At 37.9% G+C, this 13,900-nt stretch overlaps 1 long non-coding RNA gene across 1 annotated transcript; it reads right to left on the reverse strand.

Moving 5' to 3' along the window:
* Positions 1-5,644: 5,644 nt before the first annotated feature.
* On the reverse strand, positions 5,645-13,260 carry LOC120759311 (uncharacterized). The gene is made up of 3 exons (XR_005703152.2): positions 13,217-13,260; positions 7,013-7,079; positions 5,645-5,785 (listed from the first exon to the last, which is right to left on the reverse strand). It is a non-coding gene; the product is annotated as an uncharacterized LOC120759311 (long non-coding RNA).
* Positions 13,261-13,900: the final 640 nt, after the last annotated feature.

Consider the following 13,900-nt stretch of genomic DNA (forward strand, 5'->3'; position numbering starts at 1 on the left):
CTGTTCTTTTTACTTCTCTGAAGAACACACATGTTGCACGACACAAGCAGGAATCTTTTTCTAGACAGAATAAAATTCCTTGAGGTGTAATTCAGTGAAGCAAGATCATCTCTGACATGGTTGCGCATTTTCCCATTACCCAGTGCCTCACACCACTGGAAAATGAAATGAGTCCTGGCCTGAATGTTCCTGCTGTTATCTAACTCCCACTGTACTTCATGTCAATTATTAACATCTGCAATGATAGAAATCTCAACACATGTTAAGAAATAGGACTCCTACAGAATTTTTGTTAATCTGTATTATTTTGCCCTATGATCTTCCTTTCGGAGCCTACTTTTCTCCATCTCCTTTTCCATTATGCTCTCCCAATTGCAGTGTTTTGAGCTGACAAGTTCCTTTAAGTATTTGGAAGACAGAGTGCAAAAACCATTTATTATCTCTCTCACACTCCAGCCAGAGATCTTTTTCATTGTATATAAGCCTTCTGTTTGAGTTAATTTTATCCAATAATAATACCAAGAACACTTTAACAGAAATCAGTAGACACCATTAAATTACTTCGCTGAGCTCTCAGATCAGAACACACACACAAACATATGTATATATAAAGGAAGTCATTCTATATCTGCCTTAAGTGTGGAAAGCTCATTTTTCTTGCTGTTGTTGCTGGCTTACTTACTTAATGTTTTTCAGTGAAGATCCTTCAATTTTTCTCAAGGTAATAAATAATGCAGTATAAAACTAACGGCCAGGAAAGCTAAGAGTCCAGTCATGTAGAACTTGGGGCTGGGAGTAGAAGAGGGCAGATGGATGTGGAGCACTTGGATTGAAGAATGAAAACAAGGAGCTGGTTTGGCTTTGCACTATTTCCAGTGCAGGTTTGGAGCAGCACATACTGAGGAGAAGGAACTTTGTATTTTGCAGCTGGGAAGGCTGAGCTCAGTACAGCACTTGTGTTGGGGATGGAGGGAAACATGACTAGGATCCTGTCTTTCTGCCATTTCTTTCCAGAGGATATAGTTTTAAGCTTTGCCACCTAGCAAGCAGCAAAACAAAACAAAACAAAACAGGTTACATGCTGAATCTGACTCAGGAGGAGTTTGGGGAATGAGAGAAGTGCAGGACTAGAAACTGCTCATGGTGTGCACCTTCTCAACAGGATGGATGATGACAGTGCCTGGTACTGAGTAATGCCACCCTCATGGTTTTTCACTACCATAACTGCACATGTGTAAATGGCACAATTTGTGTCTCCCTTGTGTTAACTGAATATTGCTGTGTACCTGGGACAATGAAACACAGAGGTCAGCTAGAGAAAAAGAACCTTTTCCAGCTGAAATTTCCCCACCTGCATGGAGCCATATCAGAAGAGCTGTTCTAGTATTACAGGTCTGAGTTAGAGATTTATTCTGAAGAGTCACCATCTGTCACTTTTTCTCTTTTCCTTTCTCAACTAGATAAAAAAAGCTGTGAGAACTAATACATAGATGGGAGTGTGCTCATCCTTCCCTGTAAGGAAACTGATCTCAGAATCTGAGAGGAGTCAGCTAAATGTCAACAAGGCTGTAGGTTGCATCTCCACAGTCCGTACATTACCAGGAGCATTAACAGTACCAGAATGAATCAGTGATTCAGGCATGTAGAAGGGCTACCTAAATTCCTAGAAATTATGTAATTGCAGAGCCAACTTGTATAGGTCAGTCATGAAAATATTGTTCCTTTTTCAGGTCAGGTGTCTTTTATCTTTTTTCAGCTCTAAGGTGATTCATTCTGAAAGCTTTTTAGTGTTTGCTTTATTTCTCATCAAATCACTTATTGACTGTGTAGAAACCTTATAAAATTAAGAGTGTCTAATTGTATTATTTGAAATGCAGAAGTCTTAGAACAGCTTTCCCCAATAAACTTTAGGAGAGCAGGACAAATTCCTACATAGAGAAGAAGCAATTGTAGATTCTGAGAGATGAGCACAAATAACCTGGGAAGACTTGATACATTTGGGATGGATATCATGTATAAGATCCTGACCAAATGAGAAATGTTGCAGATTATTCCATTGTGCAATTACTGGACACTTGACTGATGACAGGAGTAGTCCTTTGTGTTTCAGGTCAAATGCTTTCTCAGAAATAAATCCAAAAATAACAATTAAAAAAACCCTGCAGAAAATCAGGAAGAAGCTGATTTTTATTTTGCAATGTACTACATTTGGGTGGTAGAAGGGTGTTAAGTAGCAGTAGTTGGAGAAGTGCTGTTAGAAATTTTATCCTTAGTACACAGGATTTATGATGAAATTAATCACAGCAATTTAAGGAATAATTCAAGTAAGCATTCTTCTGGAATAAGAGAAGTTTTGTTTTGGAAAATTCAATTAGAAATTCCCCTAATACATGACGAGCTATAGGTTATGCAGTGATATACCAGTATCAAAGCACTTAGCTGACCTTGGACATCACTGAGGGAATTTCAGAGGAGCTGAACCGTATCCAGTTAAATGTATGGTATTATATTTCTATATAGTTTTATAGCTGTGGTACTAGTTAGCTAGCATGGTGGATATCATCACCAATCTAAACGGAGGTATGGGAGATACAATCTTGTTTGTAGCTGCTGCACGGTGACGGCAGAATCTGAGCCTGTACCTGCGGCTTACTCCCAAGTTTGTTCCTTCTCCAAGTCTTCCAAATACATGCTACCATTGCCATCCCTAAGTCATCAGTGCTTGAAAAAGCACATGTGGTAGGTGACATGATGAATTTCCAATAGAAATAATTGAAGAGTACTTGAAGAAGTCTTAAAGACAATGACAGGGATTGTTCACCTGGAATGCAGGTGAAATCTTTGCTCAGGCAAGATTTGCATGGGAACAGGCAGAGAGAATTTTTACTAAAAATGATCAAGGAATTGGAAGATTTTTTTTCATAGCATGAAAGACAGAAACACATTTAATTAAACAAAACAGAAACAATATAAGGGCTAACTGATAATGCTGACACAAGAATCGGAAGATATAAATTGGTGAAGGATAGAGCCGTGCTGGAATTTTTATATAAGGAGAGAGGGGAAAGAATTCTTCCATGTTGAAACAAAACCTCTTTGGAAGGACAAAATGATGCAGTGCCATGAAAGCCAGCCATACTCAGTTATTCATGGGATATAGGATCACCTTGTAGTCAGTGTTCCTTTAATCCTTAAGTTCTCTGTACTGTTAGAAAGCACAAATAGAGTTATTACCATTTGCAGGCACAAATTTCATTATCACAGAGCTTGGCTGTTCCTTGCCCTATACGTAATGCCACCACAATTTTGAATAGATTGCTCACAGCTGGTATTGGTTAAGCAATAACTGCCGTGGAAACTGCAGTCCTGCATCAGCTGCTTCTGTAATGCCTGAGTGCTGCATGAACAGCAGCTCATGGACAGGTGAGCAAATGGCCCTGCCATAGACTTACCTTCTTTTTTGCCTAATTTTTTATAATTAATGTTTACAGCAACATTAATTCCATGCTCTCATTAGAGCCCACTCTTATGCTAAGGCATTATTCCCTTTTAAGGTGAATTTTGGAATACCATGCTGCCCTCTTGAGGGTACATAACCTGTTTGGGGTTTTTATGCAGTTACTGGGAAGAAAATGACATTTTAATGAAAATTTGTTTCTTATGGAAATAAAAGCTTAGACATGAGCATTTCAAAGCCATTTTCATGTTTTGGATGTTCCGAAAGGAATTGACCATGCAAGTCCTTGTAAATGACTCAATTTCTCAATCCTAACTCCACAAAATATTTAGAGGATCATGTGCAGAAGAGCCAAGGGCTGGGGGTAGAAATAGGGATGCTTTCTTCCCAACATTGTTCTGTTTAGATTTGAACAGAGATTTAATTTGCAAAATGGAAAGAATCCTGTTTCCAGTGCTATGGTGTTGACCAGCTGTCTTGCATGACACAGTCATGGTCCTGCTGCTCCAGAGTGGAGAGTACACAGTGACTGATCCAACCTGTACTGCAGAGCTCTGGCTGCCTCGTGATTTCTCCTCTCTGCAGTGTCTCACTTGAAATGTTTGCTTTAAGAGAACTACATGTGTCTATGTTGGCAAGATAGGAATGCAGGTGGTTAGAACAAGTGCTGTGAAGGACATGCAAAGTGTAAGCACAGAGGAGGGAGACACTGACAGAAATTGCCTCTGATAGTTGGGGAGGGAGGTAACATCAAAAAGGAAAGTTACTGGAGTGGCTGTGTGCAAGAGTCCCTCTTAAATGAATTGTTTAGCATGAGACCAGATGGACAGTACTGGGAATAAGATTAGGTGAAGTAGGTTGCCTAATTGCTCATTTTTTATTCATTGTTCTGGGAATCAATTTAAAGTACAGTGTGTTCATCAGAAACAAACAGACTGGAACAAAGAAGAAGGAGCTGGTTAGGCCCCATGTGGTGTTGTGCCACTGTTAAGGCTTGAATTGACAGGATACGAGAGGACATTTTAGCCATCTGTCTTCTCTCCTTCTGCTCCCCCATGCCTGTGCTATTCCAAGGGGATCCTAGAGAAGCAGAGGTGTGCTGGGAGTGATTTCTGGTGCTAGAAATCCAATAGAGTCTCTACTGCCTGGACCAGAGGCAAAGTTTTCCATTTTTTCATGTCATTTTGGAATACTTGCTGCCTGTCCTCAAGGGTCCCTTTCAAGCCCCAACTGTACTGTCAGGAGTGGCTTCAGAGCCAGAAGCTGAAGCTTCTGTCCCACTGGTGCCGAGGCTGGCAGAGAGTTCCTGGCTGCCAGCAAGGTAGGAAGGACTGGCACCTGGCATAGCAATGCCACACTCAGTGCTCCCTTCGCACAAGAACTTTCCATTCCAGCTGCTCAAACAGGAATCGTGGGCTCCAGTCTGCCTTCCTTGACTAGAAACTGGGAATTGTACTTCACTGAGCAAATATCCATGGCGTGACTAATGCCAATGAACCTCAAAACCATCCCCATTGCAGGGAGTAGTGTTACTAAATATAGAAGAAATAGATATTCATAATATCATATAAAAAGGCAACCAGTGTCCTTTTCTGGTACTTTCTAAAATTCCTGGAAAATTGGCAATGGCCCATGTATTTATTTTTTTCAACAGTAGATATAAATCCTCCTTGGCCTGTCTTTTTGTATGCAAAATTTCCAGACCCCTGCATACTATACTTCCTTATACAGCTTTTCAAGTACTCTTGGGTCCTTCTATAAAAACAGGCACACGGAATGAGTAAATGCCACTAAATATAAGCAAAAATCCAAGCAAAAAAATATCTAGAAGTGTTTATAACTGACTGAAAAAACCCTCCCTTTTTCACTGACTGTCTCATGAAAAGCTGAACATTTACTTTTAAATGATCAAATGCTTGTTTCCCATAGATCAGCGTGTAAGACCTGATAAGGCCTTCAGCAAGGGAAAAGCCCCACAAAAAATGCAAACCCAAAAGACCTCAAGAGCTTAACTGAGTTTTGTTTCAATATGGAATAATGTATTTTAAAATAGTTTTAAAAGCAGGTCTGCTGGAACAAAAAGCATAAGATTCTTCTTGAAAATTAATCCTGTTTACTGACACTATTATTTTTCACAAACATAACTCTTTTTTTGTTTCTTTGACAAGAACTTAACTGAGTACAACCTCTTTCCTTTCCCTCATGCAGAATAGCTTTGCCTTTTTCCTCAAGGCCATGGGACTCTTCAGCAGCTTTCCTGCCTTTCAACTTTGGCTCACTAGGTTGGAAGGATCATTCCACTCATGTTGCTCCAAACTTCTTAGAGACCTGCAAATTGAAAATATTAACATATATCCTTGTGCCTTAGGATATTGGTGCATAGTTATAGTAAAATAAATACTGAATAGAGAATTGTGTTCAGCTGCTGCCCATCTCTCCTGTGACGTTGCTCTCATATAATCCCTTTTAAATGTCTGTTTACTATAGAGGGGAGTAATAAATAAAAAGAATCATAGAATACTTAATGTTGGACAAGACCTCCGAGATCAGTGAGTCCAGGCATTAACCCATCACTGCCAAGGCCTCCACTAAATCATGCTCCCAAGTACCACATCTGTATATCTGTTACATTCCTCAACTAAAGGGGACTCCACCACTGCCCTGGGCAGCCTGTGCCAGCCTTCAACAGCCCTTTCCATGAGGAAAAAAGCAAAATTTCTCTGGGAACTCTCAGAACTAGGGACATGGTGACAACTGGTAACAAACGGGCATTTTTAAAATGTCTCTTCTATATTTGATATCACAGTGGCAGCTCAGTTTTCCAGAGATTTCTTTGAGGCCATGTATACGCAGACGTGTTGATGTGTGACTTTGTAAGCCAAGAGTACTCTTGCTGGCATTTTTCCTGCAACCTCTGGAGCAATGTAGAGCAGCTCTTTTTAGATTTTCTGTAGACACCAAGGGAAAACTTGCTCAGACACCTCATGTACAAAAGCTGTTGGAGAGGTGCTGTTGAGAGTCAGGCACTTTTCATACCAGCTTTATGAGTTTTCAGAAGGCCGTAGAAAGTTCCTGGCTTTCCTTTCTTGACAAATTAACATTAAATGAACATTGCTCATGCACACTGCATTTCCATATCTGCTGATAACCTGGTGACACATGTCTGGCGTGAGCCTAAGCACAGGTTTAGGAGGAGCTGTAGAGTATCTGTTTATTTGTGTGGTACATTTCAGCTCTTCTATTCTAACCCCCCCTGTATTTTATTTTCCTGAACCAGTGTGTTCCTGAACCAGGAAAGCTCAAATTTTTGTGTGCAATAGAACTATGCAACAGTAAACAAACGCAGCAGCTGTGAACTCAGCATCTGCAAAATGGGCTGTTTTACTTATTATACTTCTTTTTAAACTGAAATGACGCAAAACATTCATCTTCTTGGCTCAGTCCATTCATTTTGCTTGAAGTCATATGACCCTGAACTCTCTCTGATTTCAGGCTAAACAAGGTTGGTACCAAACTGGGAAGAAGCAGGAAATGACCTTCAATAATAACACTTACTGCTGGTTCAGAGTGGGCACATGGTCGTTGACAGGACACTCTTTTTCCTGAGCTGAGACTGAACAATCTGGGAAGCAAAATGTTATTATTAATAAAAATTTCTCACTAAAGTACAATTTAATCACAAACTTGCATATTGACCCCTGTACTACAGAGTGAAGATCTAAAATCTTTCTATGCTCGCATTTTTATATCCAAACTAGAGAAACCTGTCAGAATAGGAAGCAAATATTATGCAGTATAGTTGCATTATTAACTAGTAACCAGTTGTTTCTGTCACAGAATTTGATAAGAGTGAACAAAAAGAGATTTGATTTTAACAGAGCCAAATATGTTTTCTGCAGAAATGTTATATAGTGATTCTGTGAAGGCAAAATTCTGATTTTCAGTGCTATTTCTGCAAAGATGTATGCAACTGAAAAGAAAATGTAATGTGACTTTAGCAGATTATCTGGGCTCGCCACATATTTGGGTGATCTAAATGGTAGAAATGTCTGTAGACATTGCAGGCTTGGAAGCAGCCAGTATTGCATTACTGAAATTTCTTCTGCAACTGTTTTTATGGCTTTGTTTAAGATAAGATATTTTATGCTGGTACAGTAATACTTAGGTAAATGTAATTCATAATGGTTAGTTATACAAATTTTCATCTCATTTTCTGTTCCTTGGCAATGGAGCATTTTTTTTTTTTTTACTTGGTGTCCTTCTCTTCCTGCATATTCAGTGCTTCTGAAGTGGCACAACTCTGACCAGTTTAGATATCAGACACAGAGCTAAGTTCTGTTGGTTTAGACATAGACCTGGAGCCCCAGCTTTTGAAGCAGCTGAGGCAAAAATGATAAAAAATGGTGTACGTAGCAAATAAAAGGTGTTGGATGCTCTCCCTTAAGTTCTCATGGGCGCCTTCCTAGTGAAGTCCTGAAGGAAGTTCCTGAGGACCTTAATCACAGGCAAAAGGTAGGAAAAACCAAAGACATTTGCACAGTCCAAGAAAGTCTGTCTTGGAAAGAAGTTTCTGTCTATGGAGGTAATTAAAGAAGTTGCTGAGATCTTGAAGACAGAACTTGTCCTATGACTTCTTACTCATCCCTGCTGCACTGAGGCATGAGAGCAGTAGTGAGTTTCCATACAGTAAATATTCTATACATGTATAATGCTGAGAAATTTGGAAGAGCTGGTTTATTCTGAAAATTACTAAAAGTTGTACTTCCCTAGTCATCGGATCTTCCTGATGTGCACATTCAGTTATAACTTCTTATTGGAGGTGAGGAAGGACTAAAGGAACCTTGGATAAAACGATACCCCCTGACATGGCTCAGCTAAGGATTGAGGAGCTAGGTTGATTTTCCATTGCAGCATTTCTAGTGAGGTCCCAGTTCATTTAAACTGATAGGCTACAGGCCTAGAAATTAAAGGGAGAAAGTGTGTGTGACATGAACGTAGTCACAATTAAGGCATTCTAAAGACAGTTTGTAATGGGAAATCTGTTGAGTGTAAAAACAGTATTAACAAACCCGATGCCTTGTCAGAACCTTGGCAAAGCAGGTTATCCAGGCTGCAGGGCTTTTTCTCTTTCCTTCTAATTTATACATAAAGTTTTTCCGTTGTGATTTTGTCAGCCTTAGCTCAAGTGTCCTGAAGGACATGTATTGATCCTTATGATAATAAATACAGATGCTCATTTAACCATAACATTAAGTAAATATTTGCAGTCATATAGATAACCCACTGCATGACCTGACATATTTGTTATTTAGACGAAATGGATTTTACTTACATACAGATCAGATGATGAGTTAAAAGCTTTCTGCAGTATCAAGTGTGTTTAAGCTTTATTATAAATAAGAATTAAAGTTTTAAATTCAGGGAGGTGTTTTGACAGCATGGGGGGTTTCTCTTTAAAAAAGTATTTCAAATATTAGATCATGATGAAACATCATCTGTATGTGACCTTCAGAAGGTTCTGATGAAGAAAAGACTTTTAGGCTGTTTTGGTAACAGGAGTATCACCAACAATGGCAAAAGAGGACAGGCCGAAATTATAAACATTACATCAGCCCTGTGCTAGAGATAAGATGTTTACTAAACTTCTCAAAATGAGCTGAGACCACGAGTCATCTCATTGTGATCAGCACTAGGACTGTTTCCTGCTAAGACTGGCTAGCAGACTGGTATATTGCTGCTTGCCCAAAATATTGAACTTAAAGTGAAGCTGTCTTTGTTTTGTGTAAATAAATGCAAGTGTTCTCTCCTGGAAGGACAAAAAGGTTGCCAGAAAATACAAATGCTGGAAAATACCAGCATGCTAATGATGAGGCCATATGAAGTTCATCTGTTTTTAAGGAAATCTTATTATCACATTGATAAATGAAAAAAATACACCTTTTAGTCTTTCCAAACAACTATGTTTACATTTTTAATTCAGCAAAACCGGTCTTTGATGTTTAAATAAGTTCTCCTATGCCACAGGATGTTTAACTTTTGGAAATTCAAAATGCACTAGACTTAGCACTCTATAGAATGGGATAGAAATAGTCTCAGGTTTTGCTGTGCTCTTCCTTGTCTTCTCAGAGAACAGTTCGTGTTTTAGCGTTTTCAAAGTCCACTGAATTGGGAGGGCTGGGGTAAAAAAATAGTGGAGAAATAAATGCATAAAACTAGGTCAGAGCACTTGCCTGCATTTCCATAAGGAAGAAACTTGAATTGTTTAAGGGTATTTTCAGAAAAAAACTCTAAGTATTAAAATATTCCATAGATATTTAGGCTCATTTTCAGAGGACACCTCTGTGGCAACACAAGTGACATTTTGAATGTGCCTTTCCCTTGCTAAGCCTTCTTAGCAAAACCAAATGTCATTTGTTGTCTCAAAAGCTAAAGACATATTTCACATGTCAGATGTACAAAGATGCTACTGAACAAAATTACAGGCGAGACATTTAAATTCTGCTGCTGCTGGAATTTCTGTCATCTCTCTGATGCAGTGCACAGCAGCTCGCTGTGGTGACAGCAGAACTGGCTCCATTATGCTGCAAAGTAAATTAATAGTTTGTGTGAAGGCTCAGGTCAAAATAAAAAGAGTTGATGGCTTGTTGTGTGCAGAAGTGACACTGTTGCGTGATTAGGAAATACTGCAGCATGTAAGTGGAAACCTGAACACATTTATTTTCAAATTTCAGTTGTGTCATTTTTGAAACTATTTCTTTTTAGGATCAGCATTATTAACATTTCTTGTTTCCAGAGAACACCATCTACCCAAAGAGCATATGACCTTTTCTAGTGGTATATGCTGAATATGTTAAATATTATAATTAATTTCAAATAAAGAAATGGGTCATGTTATTTATCTGCAACATTAAAATTTTAATGACCTTCAAAGAAAATCATGTCTAGTTTTGCATGACCTAATCCTTGACAGTCATCAGTATTTTGTCTGTCTTAGGGGCTGCAAATTTATCCAAAATTTCAGATAAATATCTTTGAAAGACAGATGAGCTTAAAGCAAGATAGTTACATTTATTTCCCACAGCAGAACTCTTCAGCACTTTTAGAAATGTTACTGATATTTAGGAAATTTTCTAATTAGTTTTAAAATGCTATAAGTAGAATCTTGCCTTCCCTAGGACTCCGTGAGTCAGTTTGGATTTCAGTGTCTATAGCTACTTGAGAAGAATCGTTAAAGAAAATACATTTGCCAGAATTACTTAGGAGAAAGACAAGCTAAATTCAAAGGTCTGAATTTGCACTTAAATCCAAGTGTGTGGCTCTCCTTGAGTGTAAATTAGAGGAGAGTAGTATTTAATCATGACCTGTTGCTATGGATTCTGAAAATGTTGAGCAATTATATTTTTGTCTCCAATTCTGATATGGCTGTGGCGAATGGAGGCGGGTGCTGTTTGTGTGCAATCACAGCAACCCAAATCTGCCTGCTCTCTTTGTCAGCAGTGAAACAAAGGGAAGAAGAAACATTTCCCTCCTGTTCCCTCACTTCCTAGTTGCTACTAATACTTCACTTAAGAAATGTAAATAGTTTGAATTGTGTAGCCTTATAAAATGCCTTTTAAAGCATTCTGTTGCCAAAATCTGGTTCGGCAAATGTCAAGTTGTCGAGAAAGTTGTTTGGCATAATGAAAATGGGACACTTGTTTCCTCAGGGGTACATTTTCTGTATCTATGGGATTTATTTACTTGGAATGAAAAGAAATCACAATGGTCTTCCATGTTTCTAAACATCAGTTAATTATTTGAATTCCCTTGTGTATGTACAAAGTAGTATTTCTCACAAAAAGCAAACAAAACCAAACAAACAAGAAAAAAAAAAAAAAAAAGAAAAGAAAACCAAACCAACAAAAAAAAAGCGCACCCTTTCCCCATTAAAAGAATAGGAAAATAGTAACATCTTTTTTCCCCCCCTGCAGCTAAGAATCATTATTGAGCAGAAATGTAGGAATATTATCCTGGGTTTGTAGCCCAGCTCCTTTGTGTGTTACTGTGATCCATGTTAGCACAAAGACCATACAGCCATAAAGCTTTAAAGTTGTTCCATATCGATATTGCAATTAAGATTGCACTTATCTGCTGCTGATATGATTTGAAATCTGTTCTTCTGTTTTGAAGTTCAAAGAAATAATGCAATAGTCCTGCAGTAAATCCGTTTAGGAGAAAGACTTCACAATTTCAGTTAAATACTTGTGGTATCGAAAGCAGCATTGCTGACCCTGAGAAAAGGATATCTCTCTTCTGCAGAGTTTGACCATTTGTCCAAAATTGAGCAAAAATATATATTGTATGTTGCTTCCAGAGGCACCAACGTGTGATCTCCACACTGCTCTTACAGTGGACACGTTTAATTAGTCACAGATACAATGCTAGCTTGAATGGCAGTCCTTACAATATTTTATTTAATTAAACTTTATACTTAATGCAATATATTTATATTGCCAATCCTATCATACCACTAAATCCATTTTTCTGCTGCTAGATTTGCATTTAATTCAGGATTTGAATCATGCTCAACCTCATTGTTCCAAATAACAGAATTTATTAGAATGGATCCACACAATACTGCACATAATTAAAACGGGGGAATCACAAGGCTGAATTGCAAAACCAAAAATGGAGGAAAATAAGATTGGGAAATTTGGATGACTGTTTTGGAAGGCCAGTGTGTTTCCAAGGCCTTCTTTTCAAAAATTGTCACCAACCTTTCCCACAGTGCTGAGGAGGTCTGTTCAATTTCTTATTAATCAGAATAAGTCGAACAAACATGCTCTGTACCTTTACAGACCTGGTATCAAACTCCTTCAGTAATTGAAAAGAAAATTAAAATCTTCCATTCTCAGAACTGTTGTGGCTCCTTTTCATATTTCCTGCAGTAAGACGAGGCAAACTGTCCTAGAATTTACATTCAATTACACTCAGTGCTTTCAAAAAGCCCTCTCACATAATTACAACTCTAATCATCCTTCACCTGACACCTCAGTTTCTTCGTGTGAGAGATTTTTGCCATTTGATGTTACAAACAGCTTCATAAAGTAGGAAGAGGAGGAAAAAAATCTTTAAAAATCATCTAGAAATCGATTCTTTCACTTAGTGAAAAAAGAGACTAAAAATGAATTGAATGATCTTCTAAGATGTTCTTAAACCAAGAGGATGTAATTTAAGAACAAATTAAATAGCGAGCAGATATTTTCCTGTAACTAAAAATTCGTTTCTTCTTTCCAGGTATGCGATTTAAGGTTGAAGAGTTTTTTCGAGCTACCTGTCTTGTGCATTACTGAAACGTAAAAGTAAGTTAAAACAACTTAATTATATGTATTTTTTTCATACATTAGAAAATATTTATTAGATAGAACACAACATGTGCATAACTTAAAAATAACGTTTACTAGTAATTTCTTCTTCTACCCCCAAATGCCATAGGGGCCTTGTTATACCCCAGAATTACAAGTACTGAGAAAATTATTTTCTTGCTCCCACTTCCCATCTTTCCCACAATTTTCTAATAGCTTAATGCACTAATTGGACTAAAATATATTAAGATTACTTTGCGTTATGAATATTTACCCTTGAAAATCCGTCATATGAAACCATTCAGTTTTAAAAGCCACTTAAATGAAAACGTCCTGACTTGTACTCCGAACTTCTATCCACGATTCTGGTTGAAATCAGTTCCCCACAAATCCAAATTCCCCACTGAAATCCCACCTGATCACCTGTGCCACTGCATGATGCTATCCCAAGAAACGAGGCTTTCTCAGTGTGCTTAGTGGGTCTTTGCTCTGGGATTTATAAAATGCAATAAAAAATGACAAAAAACACAAATGCAAATCTATTTTAAAATATAATATTAGCATTGTCAACATGAAAGACCTTATTTACTGCACAGAGAAGAAAATATTCAGAATAGTGTAGTTTGTTTCGGGGAATGCATGAAAAAGTTTCAACAACTAACACACAGTGTTTCTTTGCAAAATAGCCTCGTGCATGATGCTGAAGTGAAATGGGTTTTGCTCATTCTTGTAAAAGAAGGTCATTACCTGCTATTGTGACTGCTCCTTTTGGATTACCTGTCTTTGTCTCTGCACAAGTCAAACAATAAATAAAGGTAGTCTGTTAATATAGATTAGAGGTTAAAGTGTTATTTATTATCACCTTTTATGGGGAGATTCTATAAAGGTTGTTATTGACCTTCCCTGCCTACTAACTAAGTGTCAGGTATTTATCCCAGGCAATCCATTTGCAATGAAAAAAAAAATTACAGTCTTCCAGAGGAGGCACAGGCAGAAATTGAGCTGCAACGATAAATCCCGATAAGCAAGAGTTCCCAAATTGAATTGCATCTCAAATTCACATCAGGTTATGTCTCTGAGCATATGAGATGAGGAAATA

This window comes from Hirundo rustica, chromosome 14, assembly GCF_015227805.2.
Source record: "Hirundo rustica isolate bHirRus1 chromosome 14, bHirRus1.pri.v3, whole genome shotgun sequence".
Taxonomy (NCBI): Eukaryota; Metazoa; Chordata; class Aves; order Passeriformes; family Hirundinidae; genus Hirundo; species Hirundo rustica.